General features: G+C 41.2%; 1 long non-coding RNA gene across 1 annotated transcript; it reads right to left on the bottom strand.

Moving 5' to 3' along the window:
* Positions 1-1,792: 1,792 nt before the first annotated feature.
* On the bottom strand, positions 1,793-13,836 carry LOC132398645 (uncharacterized). Its single transcript, XR_009513733.1, has 3 exons — positions 11,815-13,836; positions 7,700-7,950; positions 1,793-6,088 (listed from the first exon to the last, which is right to left on the bottom strand). It is a non-coding gene; the product is annotated as an uncharacterized LOC132398645 (long non-coding RNA).
* Positions 13,837-18,663: the final 4,827 nt, after the last annotated feature.

Consider the following 18,663-nt stretch of genomic DNA (forward strand, 5'->3'; position numbering starts at 1 on the left):
ACCCCTCGGTCCACAGCATAGAAAAGGTTGGGAAACCCTGGTGTAGGATTTAAGAGCAAGGAAAGATGGGCATTCTTGGCTGAAACTTAAGTTAACTGAGAGAGGTAGATTCTCAACCCTCCAATGTTTTCAGGCTGTAGGACTTCTGAACAGAAGCACAACAAGATGTAGGATATTTGCTCAGGTGAAGTGAAAAACTGACTGGTTACTTCTGGGAATAACACCTCATCTAACTGGTCCAAACAGAATGAGCCTAACTACCCAATAAATCATTGAACTACCATGGAGTGAAACCAAGTCATTGTCACATTCTGTTGAAGGAAATGTCCAAATCCTCTGGGAAAGATTTTAATAAATACCCTTTGTGTGACAGAAATAAAGTTCATACGCTGATAGTTGGTGTTTTCAACACCACCCTGATATATCTGCAAGATAAACCTATGAAACCAACCCATGAGAACTATTTCCATTTCCAAGGCCCAGCAAAATTTTAGAAACAGCTTCTTTCCCTCTCCCATCAGATCTCTGAATGTTCAATGAACACTACCTCACTATCCTCTGTCTCCCTTTTTGCACTCTATATTGATCTATCCATCTATCTATTTGGCTATCTATCAATCTATCTGTTTATTTTATTTATTGAGATACAGCATGGAATAGGCCCTTCCAGCCAAGCAGCCTAGCAACCCCCCAATTTAATCCAAGCCTAATTACAGGGCAATTTACAATGACCTATTAACCTGCCAACTGGTACATCTTTGGACTGTGGGAGGAAACCCATGCAGTCATGGAGAGAACGTAGAAACTCCTTACAGGCAGCAGTGGGAATACTGAATATATTTCTTACTGCAATTTATAGCTTTTTTAAGTATTGCACTGTACTGCTGCTGCAAAACATGTTTCACCACATATGTCAGCGATACTGAATCCTAATTCTGATTCTGAAGATGGAGCAGATGGTCAGTAGCGAGAATTCCACCTGTAAAATGACATTGTCTTATATTGCAGATTTGTACTTGTGACTTCCTCCTATGATTTATAGAACACCAACATGCTTCCAACAGGTAGGTATCCAGGACAGCATCTTAGATAATGTCCCGGATTTATCTTGGTGTCTAACAAGACACCAACAAGAATTAATCTGAGGCATTGATAGGATGTAAATTATAGAAATCTCAATGTCTCACGCTTTTAAATGCTGCACTTTTCTCTCTTTGGCTTCTCTGATTGTATTAGCCTACTCCTTTAATCTTGCTTTGCAAGTTAAGTTCCCTGAAGGTTATCATCTCTTCCCTGATGGGCCAACAGAAAATATTCCACTTCAAGGAGCCAGATACTCAAATGTTCTGCGGAGGGCAAGAAGAGTATTACAGTGGAAACTTCATTTAATGATGTTAATTGTATTGGTAGTATTTCAAAGATTGGTTTTTGGAGACTGACGAGTGCACATTGGCTAATGGCTGTATTTTACAAAAGTAACTCAAAGGTACTTAAGTGTATGTCCTTCAAACTCAATTATCATCCTACTGAATATTAATTAACACAGAGGGCCAGTTTTCAATGCTTGATCTCAGGTGTCTGATGGCAAAAATGAAACAATAATTGTGCTATTAATTATCTTTATATGCTATGATTGAGCATTACCTTAATTAGACAATATCCCTTCGGATAATTATCTCTTTTGGACACGTTCATTCTTGATGAAAGGTTGCTCCATTTACTAATGTAATATCATCATATTTAAGTATCTTGTATCATAGAAGACGTGTTAAGCACTGAGGTGAAGCAAAGAGAGATTTTTTTATTCACTTTACATCATATGTTTCTAAGCTTTCTGTGCAGAGTCATTAGTTCATTTGACAACATCATTCTTTATTGTTTTTTTGTAACCAATATTTTTTGTGAGAAAGGGGCCTAGTTTAAATTTTCTTCGATCTCTTGAAATAAGATGCTTTCTTTTGTACAAAAATGGAAAGCTTATATACGCAGAAAGCTCTGGAAAACATAATGAATAATCAGATTATTTTAAATAATCTACTACATTTTTCATCGGAGTGGGACCAAAAAATATCTAGCTCATTTACGGAGGGAAATGTACCAGGTTTGCCCAGTCAGACCTTGGTGTGACTTCAGACACGTAGTAAGATGGTTGGTTTTTAACTGATCTGTGAAATGGCTTGTAATGTCATTTGACTATAAGAACATAATCGAACAACATAAGAAAACAGGAGAAGAAATTATACATAAACAAGAGAAGGTCTGCAGATGATTGAAATCCAAGCAACACACACAAAGTGTTGGAGGAACTCAGCCAGGCAGCATCTATGGAAAAAGATACAGTCAACGTTTCGGGCCAAGACCCTTCAGGAGTAGGCCACTCAGCCCCTCAGTCCTGGTCTTGTCATTCATGGGTGATCACCTGTGACGGTTCCCTATCATCCTCAATTCCCTCATAGTTAAAATATTCAGCTAATTCTTTTTTAAATACAAATGACAATGGAGCAAGATTCTCAAATGTCTATGTTCAAATACCAATGACAAATTCAAAGTCAAATTAGCATTGGTTATTAAAATATGAAATAGTATTAAAAGTTCTTTTGATTATTAGCAGATAATCCGGCATCTGAGGAAGGTCAAATAAAGTGGGCATTTCAATGACCTTTTTTCAGAAATAGGAAAAGTTTGACATTAAACAAGGTTTAGGATGGAGAGCAATGGAAGAAGGGGGGAAAGAACCTACCTGTGGAAAGCCATAGCAACTAGGCCTCAGGCTATCTGGCTCTATGGCTCAGAAGGGAAAAAGGGAGAAGAGATCAGTGGTGATAGCGTATTCAGTAGTTAAGGGAACAGGAAGGAGATTATGTGGACATAAAAACAGATGATATGTTTCCTCCCAGGATCCAGCATCAGAAACAGTTCAGATCGAGTCCACAGCATTCTCAAGGGGGAGGGGGAGCAATTGGAAGACATGATACTCAGTGATACCAATGACACAGCTAGGAAAAAAGATGGGGTCCTGAAGAGAGAATAAAGAGACCTAGGTAGAGAATGAAAAAGCAGGACCAGAAGGGGAGTGATGCCAGTGAGGGTTTTATGGCAAGTGAATGCATAGCTGAAAAATAGATGCAGGGGGGCAGAGTTTAAGATTTGTGGATTATTAGGATCCCTTCCCGGGGAGGTATGACCTGTACAACTTTCTCTCCCAGGCCGTAAGACCACTGAACTCCCTGCGACCACCCAGGTCTTATTATGTATGAAGCACCAATTGTGTTCTACTGTTTACTTTTTAACTTGTGTCATAGTCTGCGGTGCAGACTCGAGGGGCCGAATGGTCTACTTCTGCACCTATTGTCTATTGTCTATAAATTTATTTGTGGTAATATAACGTTATGTGTTATGTGTGTGAGTTACTTGTACTGTGTTGTGCACCTTGGTCCTGAAGAATGTTGGTATACAAGTGTACTGTTGAATGACAATAAACTTGAACTTGAACAGGGAAAGGGTACACCTGAACTCAAGCGAGAACAATATCCTTGCAGGTAGGTTTGCTAGAGCTGTTGGGGAGGGCTTAAACTAGGTTGGCAGGGGGATGGGAACCAGGTTGATTGGTCAGATGATGGAACAGTTAGAGAAAACGTAGATGCAATGTGCGAGGAAAGATTGGCAGTGGATAGAGCATAAATTTAGTCAGTTGGATGGATTGAAATGTATTTATTTTAAAGCAAGAAGAATCGAGAACAAAGGTGATGAACTTAGATCATGGATCAGTACATTAACCTTGTTGCCATTTCGAAGATTTGGCTGTCATAAGGCCAGGAATGGCTGCTGGAAGTTCTGGGGTTTAAAAGAGGTGGCAGAGTGGGATAGCTAAGCAGGGACAGTATCACAGCTACAGAAAGGGAGGAATTGTCTTCTGAGTCGGTGTGGGTGGATATCAGAAACAGAAAGGGAGCAATCACTCTATTGGGAGTATTTTATAGCCCCACCACCACCACCCCAATTGCAACTAGGACTCTGAGGCACAGATAAGTAAGCAGATTTTAGAAAGGTGCAAAACTAACAGAATTGTTGTCATGGGTGACTATGATTGGCAGCTCCTCCATGCAAGAAGTTTAGATGGGGTAGAATTTGTTTCGTGCATCTATTGGAGTATAAAAGTTGCATTATTTGCTGTGTAACCAAAATATGTACAGTCAGCTTTGAAACTTGCTATTTGCTATGCATATATCCAATTGAATGTAGAAGACAATGTTGTGTTAATAAGAGGAAGCTAAGAGATGTAAATTATGTAGTCTGAGTTTGCTATTTGCTATGCATGTACCCAATTTAGTAGGAGAATGAAACCTTAAGAATGTAGAAGACAATGGTGTGTTAATGAGAGGTAGCTAAGAGATGTAGATTAGAACATGATTAAGTCAATGGGTAGAAACAATAGTGGCAGATGTACCTGTGATACGCAACTATAGACCAATTGCATATGCTAATGCAACTAAACCAGGAGATTGCTATAAAACATTCTATGTCCAAGGATCGGTGGGCAATCAGCAGCTAGTTCAATGACTGTCTCAGCTTTGATTTGCAAATTAAAGTTTAACCCTTCTTGAAGAATCTTCTGCGTCTCCTGGTCATTTGTGGGACACGAGAAACCACGACACATCCAGGAAGGAGTCCTTACACAATATGCGGACAGGATGACTAGAGGAGAGGCCATACTGGATCTTGTACTAGGCAATGAACCGGATCTCTCGGTGGGTGAGCATTTTGGAAACAGTGACCACAACCCTCTGTCCTTTACCATTCCCTTGGAAAAGGATAGGAGCAGACTGTGTGAGAAAGTATTTAGGAGGGCTAATTATGATGCTATGAGGCAGAAAACTGGAATTATAAATTGGGAAGAGGTATTCTCAGAAAATGGAAATGCAAAGGTTGTTTAGGGAGCACGTGCATGGGGTTCTGGATAGGCTTGTCCTATTGAGGAAGGGAAAGGAAGTGGAACATTTAGTCAAGAGGAAGAAGGAAGTATACTTAAGGTTTAGAAAGCAAAGGCCAGACAGGGCTCTTGGGAGTTATAAGGTAGCCAAGAAGGGACTTAAGAGAGTTTGAAGGGGATATGAAACCCCAAGACATTCTATATATACATGAAGAAGAGGAAGATGACTAGAGTGTGAGTAGTTCTGCTCAGGGATAAAAGAGGAAACACGTGCCTGGAGATAGGAGAGGTACCTAACAGGATAGGGTAGGTCCTTAATAAATACCTTGCTTCCGAATTCACCAGAGAGAGGGACATTGACAAATATGAAATCAGCATAGAACAAGCTAATATGCTTGAACTGGTCAAAGTTAATAAAGAGGGTAAGTTTAAACTTTTGAAAAACATTAGGATAGATAAGTCCCCAGAGCTTGACAGGATATACCCCAGGATGCTACAGGGAGTGAGGAAGAGATTGCTGTGCCATTGACAGTGAGCTTTGCATCCTCATTGGCCACAGGAGTAGTACCAGAAGATTGAAAGAATGGCAAATGTTGAGAAATAGACTATGTGGGAAGTAAGGATTAGATTGATCTTGGGTAGGCTAAAGGGTCAGAACAACATCATGGCTGAAGGGCCTGTATTGTGCTCTACTGATTTTATGTTCCTGTGTTCTAGAAGGCAAAGAGAGGTCAATATTTTTGAGACATCTTGAGTCTGCAGTCAGAGGTCTGTCCAATGCAGCAGTAGAAAAGTATTTCATCCCCCTGCCAGGCATGATTCTGCTAATGATAAGTGCAAATGAACATGAATGTAAATATTTTACATGGCAAGCACTGGTGTTCAGTTGCTGGTGTTTGCTTTAGGAGGAATGTTCCAATGTGCTCAGCTCTTACTGCCAGCTGCAGGCAATGAGGCAGCTTGTGAAACTCCCCCCCCTTCCTTGACAACATCCATTTGACGTCTCAGATGAGCGCGTGGGGAACGTATCCTTCCTAGTCATAGGTTTGCCTCAGTGTCACAGCCAGGCAGTGACTTCCACCCACGGAGACATGGACAGGGGACCAGCCAGGCTTGGCCTACTTTCCCAGGCAAAGGAGTCAACACTGATCCACTGATCTGGGTGCAACAGAAACAGAAAGAGATTTACTATAATTGTGTTATGTCAAGAAAATCTTTGTTTTGCAGCAGCAGTACTGTGCAATACATTTAAAAAATTACTATAAGTTACAGTAGATTCCAACTAATTGGGATATATCGGGACCAGTACATTTTAACCCAATTAAGCAGCTGCTCCAGTTAGCTAAGGTTTCATGAAAATAGTTAAAAAGGTACATGAAAAAAACTACCATTGAATTGAGTAACAAATTATGTACTTAAATGAAATACAGAATAAATTAGAACACTACCAATATTACACAGTACTATAAAATGGTGTATTAGTTCCTAATAGCTAATACGAAGGAATTTATTCAGTACATGCTGATGTGTTCTTGTAAATGAACAAAATCAGCGCAGAGACTTTGTACAGATAATGGACTGCCTTCACACAATGCTTTCGATGATCATGTCCTCCAATCTTCATTTCAATTGTAACATTAAAGATTATTGTCAATATCTTCAAATTCTTCCTCTTCCCACCCTGTCTCTTGCAAAAAGGCTATCCCCTTTTCACAATTCCTCCGTCTCCGCCGCATCTGTTCTCAGGATGAGGCTTTTCATTCCAGGACGAAGGAGATGTCTTCCTTTTTTAAACAAAGGGGCTTCCCTTCGTCCACCAGCAACTCTGCTCTCAAAAGCATCTCTCCCATTTCCCGCACATCTGCCCTCACCCCATCCACCCGCCACCTCACTTGGGATAGGGTTCCCCTTGTCCTTACCTACCACGCCACCAGCCTCCGGGTCCAATGTATAATTCTCCGTAACTTCTGCCCCCTCCAACGGGATCCCACTGCCAAACACATCTTTCTCTCCCCCACTTCTGCTTTTCGCAGGGATCGCTCCCTACGCGACTCCCTTGTCCACTCGTCCCCCCCATCCCTTCCCACCAATCTCCCTTTGGCACTTATCCTTGTAAGCGGAACAAGTGCTACACCTGCCCTTACACTTCCTCCCTCACCACCATTCAGGGCCCCAGACAGTCCTTCCAGGTGAGGTGACACTTCACCTGTGAGTCGGCTGGTGTGGTATACTGCGTCCGGTGCTTCCGGTGTGGCCTTTTATATATTGGTGAGACCCGACGGAGACTGGGAGACCATTTCACTGAACACCTACGCTCTGTCCACCAGAAAAAGCAGGATCTCCCAGTGGCCACACATATTAATTCCACGTCCCATTCCCATTCTGATATGTCTATCCATGGCCTCCTCTACTGTTAAAATGAATCCAAACTCAGGTTGGAGGAACAACACCTTATATACCGGCTGGGTAACCTCCAACCTGATGGCATGAACATTGACTTCTCTATCTTCCGTTAATGCCCCTCCTCCCCTTCTTATCCCATCCCTGACATATTTAGTTGTTTGCCTGTTCTCCATCTCCCTCTGGTGCTCCGCCCCCACTCCTTTCTTTCTCCTGAGGCCTCCCGTCCCATGACCCTTTCCCTTCTCCAGCTCTGTATCACTTTCGCCAATCACCTTTCCAGCTCTTAGCTTCATCCCACCCCCACCCGGTCTTCTCTTATCATTTTGCATTTCCCCCTCCCCCCACTACTTTCAAATCCCTTACTACCTTTCCTTTCAGTTAGTCCTGATGAAGGGTCTCGGCCCGAAACGTTGACAGCGCTTCTCCCTATAGATGCTGCCTGGCCTGCTGTGTTCCACCAGCATTTGGTATGTGTTGTTGTTTGAATTTCCAGCATCTGCAGATTTCCTCGTGTTTGCTCTTCAAATTCTTTGTAGTTTCTAACTTGCTGATTTAGTGAAATTGTTTCATTTTCAATCCAGGCCCTTTCTGGCATCTCCATGTCTGAATGCTTGAAACTGCCATGAGCAAAACAGTTCATAATTGTCTTTCTGTTTATTACTTACCATCATTGACAAAAATCACTACATTTTGAATACAAACATGCAAGTGATGGTATTTGAAAACTGTTGGCTCTAAGCACAGTGTATTGTCTAATGACCAGAGGATGTACACACAACCAACGTTAGTTAGAAAATGTTCGGCAACAGGTGCCTGCCCCAATTAAGTGGCATGGTGTCCCAAATAAATGAAGGGAATTCCAGCTGGAATCTCAATTTGTTTTTGTTCTTTAAGAGTTGTCCCAAATAAGCAGCTGCCCTGCTTTACCAATGGACCAATTAACCGGAATCTATTGTATGTATAAAAAATATAGTGCATCGTGAGAGCAAAGCAGTTGGGTAATTTCTTGAGTTCATGGACTCCTCAGAAATCTGATGTCGGGGGGTGGGGGGGGGTCAAAGTTGTTCCTAAAACACTTAGTGTAACCATTGACTAAATACCTGAGGGGAACCTGAGGGGGAACTTCTTCACTCAGGGGGTGGCTCGAGTGTGAAATGAGCTGCCAGCAAAGGTGGTGGATGCGGGTCTGAATGCAACATTCAGAAGAGGTTTGGAGAAGTGCATTGATGAAAGGTGTGTGGAGGGCTATGATCCAGGTGTGGGTCGATGGGACTAGGCAGAATAAAACTTCAGCACAGACGAGATGGGCCAGATTGCCTGGCCCCGTGCTGTAGAGCTCTGTGACTAAAATATTCCAGTAAATGTGTCTAACTTTATAAGGAATAAAAAATGAGGTTCATTCAGGGCTTTAATTTTATACCTGACCAGACTTGCTGCATATTTCTCTCATGACCAGCAATACAATGTCCTTACCCACCAGAGGTTTGGTGCACCTATGAGAACAATAAGCCTCTTTCCAGCAGTAAACACCTCCTTTGTATGACAGCTTTATGATTCCATTGAATGGGACGCATTCTTTAACTGGCCAGGATGTCGTCCACCAGCGAGGCAGGTGCTTTGCCCACTAACAAGAAAGGCACTTGGCTCATACTTGTGACAGATCTTCTTCTTGTGAGTGGAATGGGCTTCGTACTCACGAGTAAACGTGCAACATCACCTTTCAGTGAAGCAGGCCTTATCATCTCGGAGCACGGGACACTGAACCAACATTGAGGTAGGGAATATCTGCCCAGTAGAGGGGCAGGACCCTTGTGATGGGTTGTTGACACTGGCGAATCAGACCTCTTGCTCATCTGTAACGCTTTAGTCCATTGGGTACCATTCAAGGCCTTTGTAGGGGTGGATCAGCACAGGGTACAGTAGTGAAGCAATTAGAGCTTCACCACCAGAGTTCCTGTGGCCCTGGTTTGATACTGATCTCAGGTGCAGTCCGTGTAGAACCTGAATGTACAGCATCTGGCTTAGTGGGTTCATTAGCCACTGGAAACTCCCTAAAACACAGACGAGTGGTGGGACAGTCCATGTGGAGATGGTGGACATGTGAGCGAAATGAAAGGGTGAATGTGGCTGAGCATAATGCTCTGTGAGCTAGCATAGAACTGATAGGCTGAATGGCCTCCTAAGTATGTCACATAGAAATATCAGAAAAATATGGCACAACCATATATATCCCAGCCATCTCAAGACCCACTAGATTTAGGGGCGATTAGTTTTCCTTCCATCTCGTACACTCTTTCTACCCAGATGCTAGCTATCAGGCATCATTGTGGATACAACTTCAAAATGAGGTGAGTTTCTCACTTTGGAGCCTAAAACTTATAAGCACTTGCAACTCTCCTATATTGGCATCTACCAGTTCGATGTATCTGGAACTACCCACTTTGAACAGTGGTCTTTAATTGAACAGCCCAGATTTAGATTTAAACATCATAGAAGTTTTCAGACTAGGATTACTAATGAACAATGTTGTTGAAGATCCACAAGAATGAATCTATCCTTATGCTCTACTTTTGAGCAAAACAATCTTGCTTTGGTGTGCTTAATGAACTGTTGTGTTTTACCAAGGTTAGTGCAAGGCAGGTGCTTTCTTACCATATATGGTTTCAGTAATTTAATGCAGGAATATCATGTTTCTTTTTGTCTGAAGCCACTGCAGACGAAAATAGAAGACATACCATGCTCCACTGGGAGTTTGCTTACACTGACAGAAAGTGCTTAAGTGTACTCGAACTAAAGCACATCTTGTTGCTTTTCTGTTGAGGATGAGGGTGATGTGCTTTTTCACTGTACGTTTTTGGCTTGATGTACAGTACTGTGCAAAAGTCTCAGGCACACGTAAAAACAAAAATCTGGAAAGCAAAGATGCTTTCAAAAATAATAAAATGAGAAGCTTCTAAATAGCAAAAAATTGACTATAAAGAGCAAAAGGCAGTAAAGAAAAACTGAATCAAACGAGTATTCGGTGTGACCATCCTTTGCTTTTAAAACTGCATCAATTCTCTTAGATAGGCTGTCATGCAGTGCTATCAGAAAATCGACTGGGAGGTTGTTCCAAGCATCTTGGTAACTTGCCACAGTTCTTCTGGAGACTCTGGCTGTCTCGGTTACCTATTTGTCAAATATGCCGGGAAGCACTGGATCCTTTTTCTGTTGTCTCTCCCGGTAATCCCAGACAGCCTTAATGTTGAGATTAAGGTTCTCTGGAGACCATACCATCTTCTTGTTCTTCTTTTCGCTGAAGGTAGTTCTTTATGACCTTGGCCTTGTGTTTGGTGTCATTGTCCTGCTGCAGAGTGAAGCTGGGACTGATCAGTCATCTCCCTGATGGTACTGCTTGATGGATAAGAATCTGCTTCTAATTCTCAGCATTGAGGACTCCATTAGTTCTGACCAGATCACCAACTCCATTTGCAGAAACATGGTCCCAAACCACCTGCAGGAACCTCTGCCATGCTTTATTATTGCCTACAGACATTCATCTACGTAGCACTCTCCACTCTTCTAAAGTGTCTCCTGTTTGAGCCAAAATTTTCAAATGTTGACTCCTCAGTCCAGAGCACTTGCTGCCATCTTCAGCTACCTGGTCTGCGTCTTTTTGTGCATAGGGGAGTCTTTTGGCTTTGTTTCCACTGCAGAGCAATGGCTTTTTGGCAACAACTCTTCCATGAAGACCCCTTCTGATCAGGGCTCTGCAGACGCCACACAATGTGTACCCGTACAAAAAATGAAGGGTGTCTAAGACTTTTGCACGTCATTTAAATTTAGCCAAGGGAAAGGCAATAACAGGGCAGTGATCTGCGTTGTGAACCTGAGCACTTTTGCAGTTCTGTAGAAATAGCAACACAGAAATGTTTATGTGTACAGTACATTACAGCAATGTCCTGCCACAATATTTCTCCCATTGGAAGCGGTATGGCACTATAAAAATCCATGCCATACTCTAAAGTGCTTTCATCCAGCAGGCAGTCTCTTTTTTTTTGGCCAAGTGGGTGGGTGGGGAGGATATGGAAATAGTGGTCAGGAACTTATACTGAGTTCATATCAATATTGGTGTAATCATGATGAACTTAAACCTGGCATGTGGAATTTCACACAGGATCTCTGCACTCCCTCCTTGACTTTCACTGGATCTAAAGGGCCCATGCTGCAGATTTCACACCCTTGGGTTGTGCAGCAAAGTCTCAGTAGGCCAGGGGTGACATAGCACAGAGAACTGGTGTGCAGGCTTTCACAAAATTCAAAGCTGGGAGGCAGTCTTACCTTCTGTCAAAACAGTGTCATTTTAACTGTTACTTAGGTTAAGTTAAATATGTAAAAATGTTACGTGATTTTTTAGTAAAAATGTTAAGGAAATTCAAACCACAAAACAAATATATTTAAAATCATTAAATGAAAATAAAGCCATTTAACAAAATACCTACTTTCCCCATGCCTCCTAATCCGCAAGCCTAGAATCCATGGAAAAATCAATGTGATTTCAGATCCTGTACGAGAGAAGGCAATGATAGAAATGAGACCACTCATCTGTCATTGTGCTTGGAGCTCCACACTAAACAGCATATGTACAGAAGTCTAAAACTTACCGGAATTTCAATATATGTTGTCAGTTCCCATTGGCATTTTTGACTCTAGTCAGAGGACTTCCCTCACCATGTCTGAATATTTTATGTCAATTCCTTTAAAGTATTTTCAACTTTTTGTTGTGAAAATAAGCTGATTTTTTTCCCCAAACTGTTTCACACATATGAATCATAAAGTTCCTCTGTCTCAGGTGCAGCTATAGGAAAGTACAGCACAAAAGCAGGCCCTTCAGCCCATCTATTCCATGCCAAACCACTTAAACTGCCTACTCCCATCAACCCATAGCCCTCCATACCATTGTCCCTATCCAAACTTCCCCTAAACATTGAAATCGAGCTTGCGTGCACCACTTGCGCTGGCAGCTCATTCCACACTCTCACGACCCTCAGGGTGAAGAGGTTCCCCCCTCATGTTCCCTTTAACTTTTTCACCTTTCACCCTTAAACCATGACCTCTAGTTGTCGAAGAAAAAGCCTGCTTGCATTTACTCTATCTATACCACTCACAATTTTGTATACCTCTATCAAATCTCCTCTCAATCTTCTACATTCCAAGCAATAAAGTCCTCAACCTTTCCTTATAACTCAGGTCCGCCAGTCCCAGCAACATCCTTTTAAATTTTCTCTGTGCTCTTTCAACCTTATTTACATTTTATAACTTGAGTTATGATAAAGTCATCTAATATTTAATCGGTGACTGCATCTCAGGAAATGTCAGAAGTGGAATCATTTTTTTTTCCTTTTAAGGCCAGCAGAGAAGGGAAAGCTTTCTATGTTATCTATCTATGTTAGCACAGTGGTAGAGATAACAAACAGAAACATTCTGTTCCTTCCAACTAACAGCAGAGTTTGATGGTATTTAACTAACAACGTGATAACTTGTGAATAGATGAAAATTCACTCCAGTCTGTTTATTGATTCGATCCAATTTACATAGAACAACTGGGAAATTACAGCATAGAATCAGGTCCAATTATTCCAGGGTCTTGGAGCTTGTTTCCATCACTTAACCTTCACGATATAGCTTTCAGTCCGTCAATGCCCCATGTAACATTGCATCTTGGCCATTTGCCTCAAGCACTCCTTGAGGAAGCAGGTTGAACATTCTACCCACTCTCTGCTTGAGGAAGGTCCTGTTGCATCCCCTTCAGATTTTTGGGGGGCAACCTCCACATTCTCTGTTCAAAGTAAATTTGTTATCAAAGTACGTAGATGTCACCCTATGCCACACTGATATTCATTTTCTGTGGGGAGCTGTTGGAGTCAAAAGTACCCTTTCAGCTCTGAAATCCTTCAGGTTGGTGACACACATCCAAAATTACCAGCAGGCATATTCAACAAGGGTTGAGTGACAACAAAAATGCTCAATGGGTCAGTCTGCACCCGTGGGAAGAGCAGCAGAGTTAATATTTAAGACTAAGCATCAGGTTTTCATTTCTAACAACAAAAATAATTTGTCTCTGGGAATGTGTCGCATCTATTCTCATGTAGGGAGAGGGACTAGGCTGGAAGATGTCATTGACAAGACATTCAAGAGAAAGAATTCAAAGTTATCTGATGGTGCAGACTGTTCAACTAATTTTAATGCCACAGCATTGGGTTGTGGGTGGAGATATGTCCCTACCAAAAGGAGTGTAAGATACTCCTTCCCTCCAATTGTCTTCAGGTCACTCTTTGGCCAGGTGTAGCTCCTGCTTAAACCCCACAATCATGATCACATGAAGGCATGGGAGCAGGTAGTGAGTGGTTGTGTAAGCAGCTGGGTTCATATCACAAGTCCTGGTTATGTGACCACTGACGCCAGGCAGACAATCTCTGAAGAATATTGATAATGGCTGGGGCCTCCCATCTTGTAAAGGTTCAAAGGTTGAAGGTTCATTTTATTGTCTAAGTATGCATGTGCAATACAACTCTGATATTTGTCTTCCCCAGATAGCCATTAAATACAGAAAGACCATGGAAGTTGCTGAGATCGACCGCTGATCTCTTCCGCATTTGCCTCGATGCTTCAGTCTTCCTCAATGCTTCGAAATGGAATTGTTCATGACCTCTGGTCTTTTCCACGAGGCAGTTCTTCTCCACATGGCAACCGTCGTTGTTGGTCCTCTCAGCACGCAGCAGAGTGCTAGATCTTTCTACCGAAGTCCAAGCTGCATGTCACAGGCTCCAACACTTTCCGTAACACAATCAGAACAAAAGGAACAAGCAGAAGACTTAGAGAAAGTGAAACAATCAATGAGATTAGCTATCTGAAAGATGTCGCAGGAGGAATCGTTGTCCTCTGGCGCCATCTTGACTGGAAGTCTAGTAAAAGCATTGCCCATAAGTAGGCAATGGCAAACAACTTCTGTAGAAAAATTTCCAAGAACAATCATGGTCATGGATAGACCAGGTTTGCCCATGTATTACGACACGGCACAAAATGAGGATGATGACAGTATTCAGGGAAGAGAAACAACCAGAGCAACTGCGAACAAAATCAACTGACAGGTGACTTTATGGAAATAGGTAGGCATATGTATGATTTAATTGGAACACCACTTCGGTATTTATCCAGAATGTACTGAAGGGGATCTAGAGTTAAAATGTTGAAGGACAAATTTTAAGGCACACTTCACCAAAATGACAATGAAGGAATTGAATAGTGTTTCAGTAAAGACTATTCATCGTATGGTGGGGAAAAATAGATCTCCTTATGCTTGAAGAGTACTTAAAATGGATTAAGTCACTTTCCTCATCAGTATCATATTGTGATGTGAGGTCTTCAATTTGAAGTGTGAAGAAGACAAATAACATCATTAAATATTAAAAGTAGACCCACAAATAAACACATTAACGAGCACAACATGTATATTGTTACACTCTAATATAACAACTTCTCTACAGCTCCATGTATCTTGGTCAAATATCAGATTAGACAGTGATGCTAAGGAGATTTTGAATTTAAAAATACAAAATAAAGATAATATAATTTTGGAGAAAGCACTTATAACTTCCTGTTTTATTACAAATTTATTTAATGCACTACAACTTTTCCATAGAACTGAAAATCTTCAGTATCAAAAAAAATAAACTTTTGTTCCATATTTATTTTGGCAAATGGGCTGTAATAAAGGGAGTAAATGCATTGTGATTTATGCCAAGGCACACTGCCTTTAGTAGATTCTTGATGCAATTTGCCTTGAACTTAGTTCAGGATTAAGCAATTTGCGTCTAAATTTATGAACACATTTTGTCACATTTGACACAATGGAAGAAAAATCCAAGTGATGTCTAATCTAAAAAAGGAGGGATGCTCGCCTGAAAATGTACTGTCTTATAAATAGCTATGTGCAGTAGAGCATATAAAACTTCAGAAAGCAAAGTTGGCAGATTGTCATTATTGGTTGCTAGCAGCCAGGCATAAATCTTTGCTCTTCAGAAAACAATATTTACAAGCAATATGTGTGGATAATGAAATGAGATGTCTTTGCAGTTGCACCAAAAAAAGTCACCTAATGTCATTTTAGCAGAAGCACCTAACACAGAAAATTGCAGGCTTTGCTCACTTTCTGTGCATATAAATCCTGCCAGGTATCTAAAGCAATCACATGGAGTTGTTTGTCATCTTTAATCTACATGCAGGTGCTCCTTGGTGTAAAATGTGCTCACATGCTCTAATTAACCAGCTCCTTCAGTTTGCTGACAGTATCCCTGGTGAACACCAAGTTATTACTCAACATCAGCCTTTCTACCTTTATCTGCTTCGGCACTGCATTTTTGCCTGATATGAGAGTGCTGGAGCATCACTGAAATGATGACCAGATTAACGTGTACTATTCATAACTTTGCTGTCATATTGGGTCTCAAATGACCACTGAACCATTTCCCTGCACCATCATTAAGATTGTTTATTTGCATTTTTGTGACTTAACCTAGCTTTTGCCCCCAATCATTTGCTGCTCAATCCCACATCCATCATCTTGTTCAACTAGACTTGACCGCCTTCAATGTTTTCTTGGCTCAGAAAAATGTATCATCCAAAATTCTAATCTTTACTTTCAATGTGCTATTATTCCATCATTCCTGGGTTTGCTGACTTTTAGCGGTTTCTAGTGAAGAGAGTTTTCAACTTGTAAATTCTTACCTTTATAAACCTTGCTGTTTTTGTCATCTCCACCATTCCTGTAAAGCTCAAAGATATTTGTAGCACAAAGACCAAGTAATCTGTAGATGCTGGAAATCCAAGCAACACTCACAAAATGCTGGAGGAGCTCAGCACGTCAGACAGCTGAGATGTCTGGGCATGAAACTCTTCTCTACAGATGCTGCTGACCTGCTGAGCTCCCCCAGCATCTTGTGTGTTTCACGATATTTGTACTCTCCAAAATCAGCCATTTTGAAATTGCCCCATACTTAGTTGCCATGGCATTAACAGCTTTGCCGTCAGCTGTCTCAGAGTAGGCACTGAAATCCCTTTTCAAAACTTCCCCACCTACATAAAGCCACTATCATTGATCAACCGTTCAGTCAACAGTACTAATATTCTTGCTGATCTGTCGACTCTCTGCTCAAAGTGTGGTGGAAGCCGAACACTGCAACATATTTAAAAAGTATGGTACACAGATAGGCACAGAAAGAGCCATCATTTACAAGAGCTCAGTCTGAGAACTGAGAAGTGGAATGAAATAAAATGGCTCCATATTTAGATGGAATGAAAGCAAAGGGCGAGATGGCATCCTTTCCCATCCATTAATTTATATGATTCCATGATCATAGGCAGAACAGGCTATTTTTCATTTCTCTACAGTGTATTTTCCTCTCTTTCGCTTATAATTAACAAGAGAGAGAATTTCTGCACAGGTCCTCCTGTAGACTTGTCATATCTTCAGCAGCGCAACGCAGAAGCCCCACAAGGGAACGATACAATACTGCAGAGTGGGATAAGCTCTGCAGAAGCTGGAGCACTGCAATCTGCTAATTAAATAAAACAGAAAATGATGTAAACACTCATTTATTAACCATTTCAGATGGCAGCAGAAAGATGTGAAATGAGCTGCCGGCACGTGGTGCATGAGGTCTTGATTTCAATGTTTAAGAGAAATTTAGATAGGTACATGGATAGTAGGGGTGTTAAAGTTTATGGTCCTGATGCAGGGTGATAGGAATAGGCAGCTTAAATGGTGTTGCATGGACTAAATGGGCAGAAGGGCCTGATCATGTGCTGTACTTCTCTATGACTCTATGTGTGAAATGATTGATTCAGCAACCAATTTTAAGGAAATCACTTTTGATCATTGCAAATTAAAAGTGTGATAATCTAATTTTCTTAGACATCTGGTATTTGGACACATCTTCCCTGAAGCCCAATCTTTAACTGATTATTTCTGATGCTCGATGACTGATTGACTTGCCTTATTGTTCAGCAACAGCTGATCATGCAGACATTGTCCATTATGTTCTGATAATTGTGTTTGAACATTGAACCTGAAATACTTGTTGTTAATCACCAACACCCAACTTTTTATCTGATTCAATAAACATTGGATGTTGGAAGCTGACATTTAACAAACCCAGGAACTTAATGGTTGGAAGTACGATATATTTTTCTAAATTTTATTTATTTATTTGCTTGTTTGCTCAGGATAACAAAACTTTCAATTTCCAGATACACTTACATTTACATTTCTTTCCCTCACAGATATCAGGTATCAAACACTTCCATCGAAATATAAACATCACCACAACATCCTATACAAAAGCCCTTATTAGTATAGCAGACTGGTTTACATCTACATACTGCAGAAAAGGTTGCCATGTTTTCTGAGTGTACCATGCATGTCGAAAAGTCCAAAGGAATGTATTCCATGATTAATTATGCCAATCAAAAAGTCCAGGGAGTACAATATTTGATGGACTTAAGGTAAACTGAACAACTCTAGAGGAAAAAAAGAAGCATCTGCTAATTTGTGGTTGAATGAAGATGAGGCCCCTATGGACTATCAGCATGATAGACCCCTATAGAGGACCCAATAGACCATCAACACGATCACAGCTAAATGGCTTCTTTTTTATGAGGCTTTTCCAATTACTACAATAGGTCACCTACCAGCCTCTATCTCGTCCCTCCCACTAACTTATTGACTCGCAACCTTCCATCGACACTCTTAGTCCTGATGCAGGGCAATGGCCCGAAACACTGACTATCCCTTTCCCCTCACTGATACTGATGACGTTTGATCCGGTGAGTTCTTCCATCCCTTGTTGCTCCAGATTCCAGCATCTGCAGCTTTTGTGTCTTCATTCTATAAGACGTTTCCCATTGTTTCTCTTTCCACAGATGCTGCCTGATCTGCTGAGTGTTTCCAACATTTTCTGCTTTATTTAATTAACAAATTGCAATGCTTCAGCTTCTACAGAGCGCCTCTCCTTTGGTCGTCTTTTATTGTTCTTGTGGGGTTTTTCTACTGTGAGTTGAAGTGAATGGGAGAACCTGTGTGGAAATTTTCTCTTAATGATTACAAGCAAAAGAGAGGGAAAACACTGCAGAGCAGGAGTTTCCAACTTGGGGTCTACGGACCCCTTGCTTAATGGTATTGGTCCATGGTATGAACAGGTTAGAAACCCCTGCTGTAGAGAGCCCGTTCAGCAAATGATTAGATAAAAATAGAAATTCACAAATTGGAAAGGAATCCATTTGGCTCCTTGCCT

Source organism: Hypanus sabinus, chromosome 8, assembly GCF_030144855.1.
Source record: "Hypanus sabinus isolate sHypSab1 chromosome 8, sHypSab1.hap1, whole genome shotgun sequence".
NCBI classification, from domain to species: domain Eukaryota; kingdom Metazoa; phylum Chordata; class Chondrichthyes; order Myliobatiformes; family Dasyatidae; genus Hypanus; species Hypanus sabinus.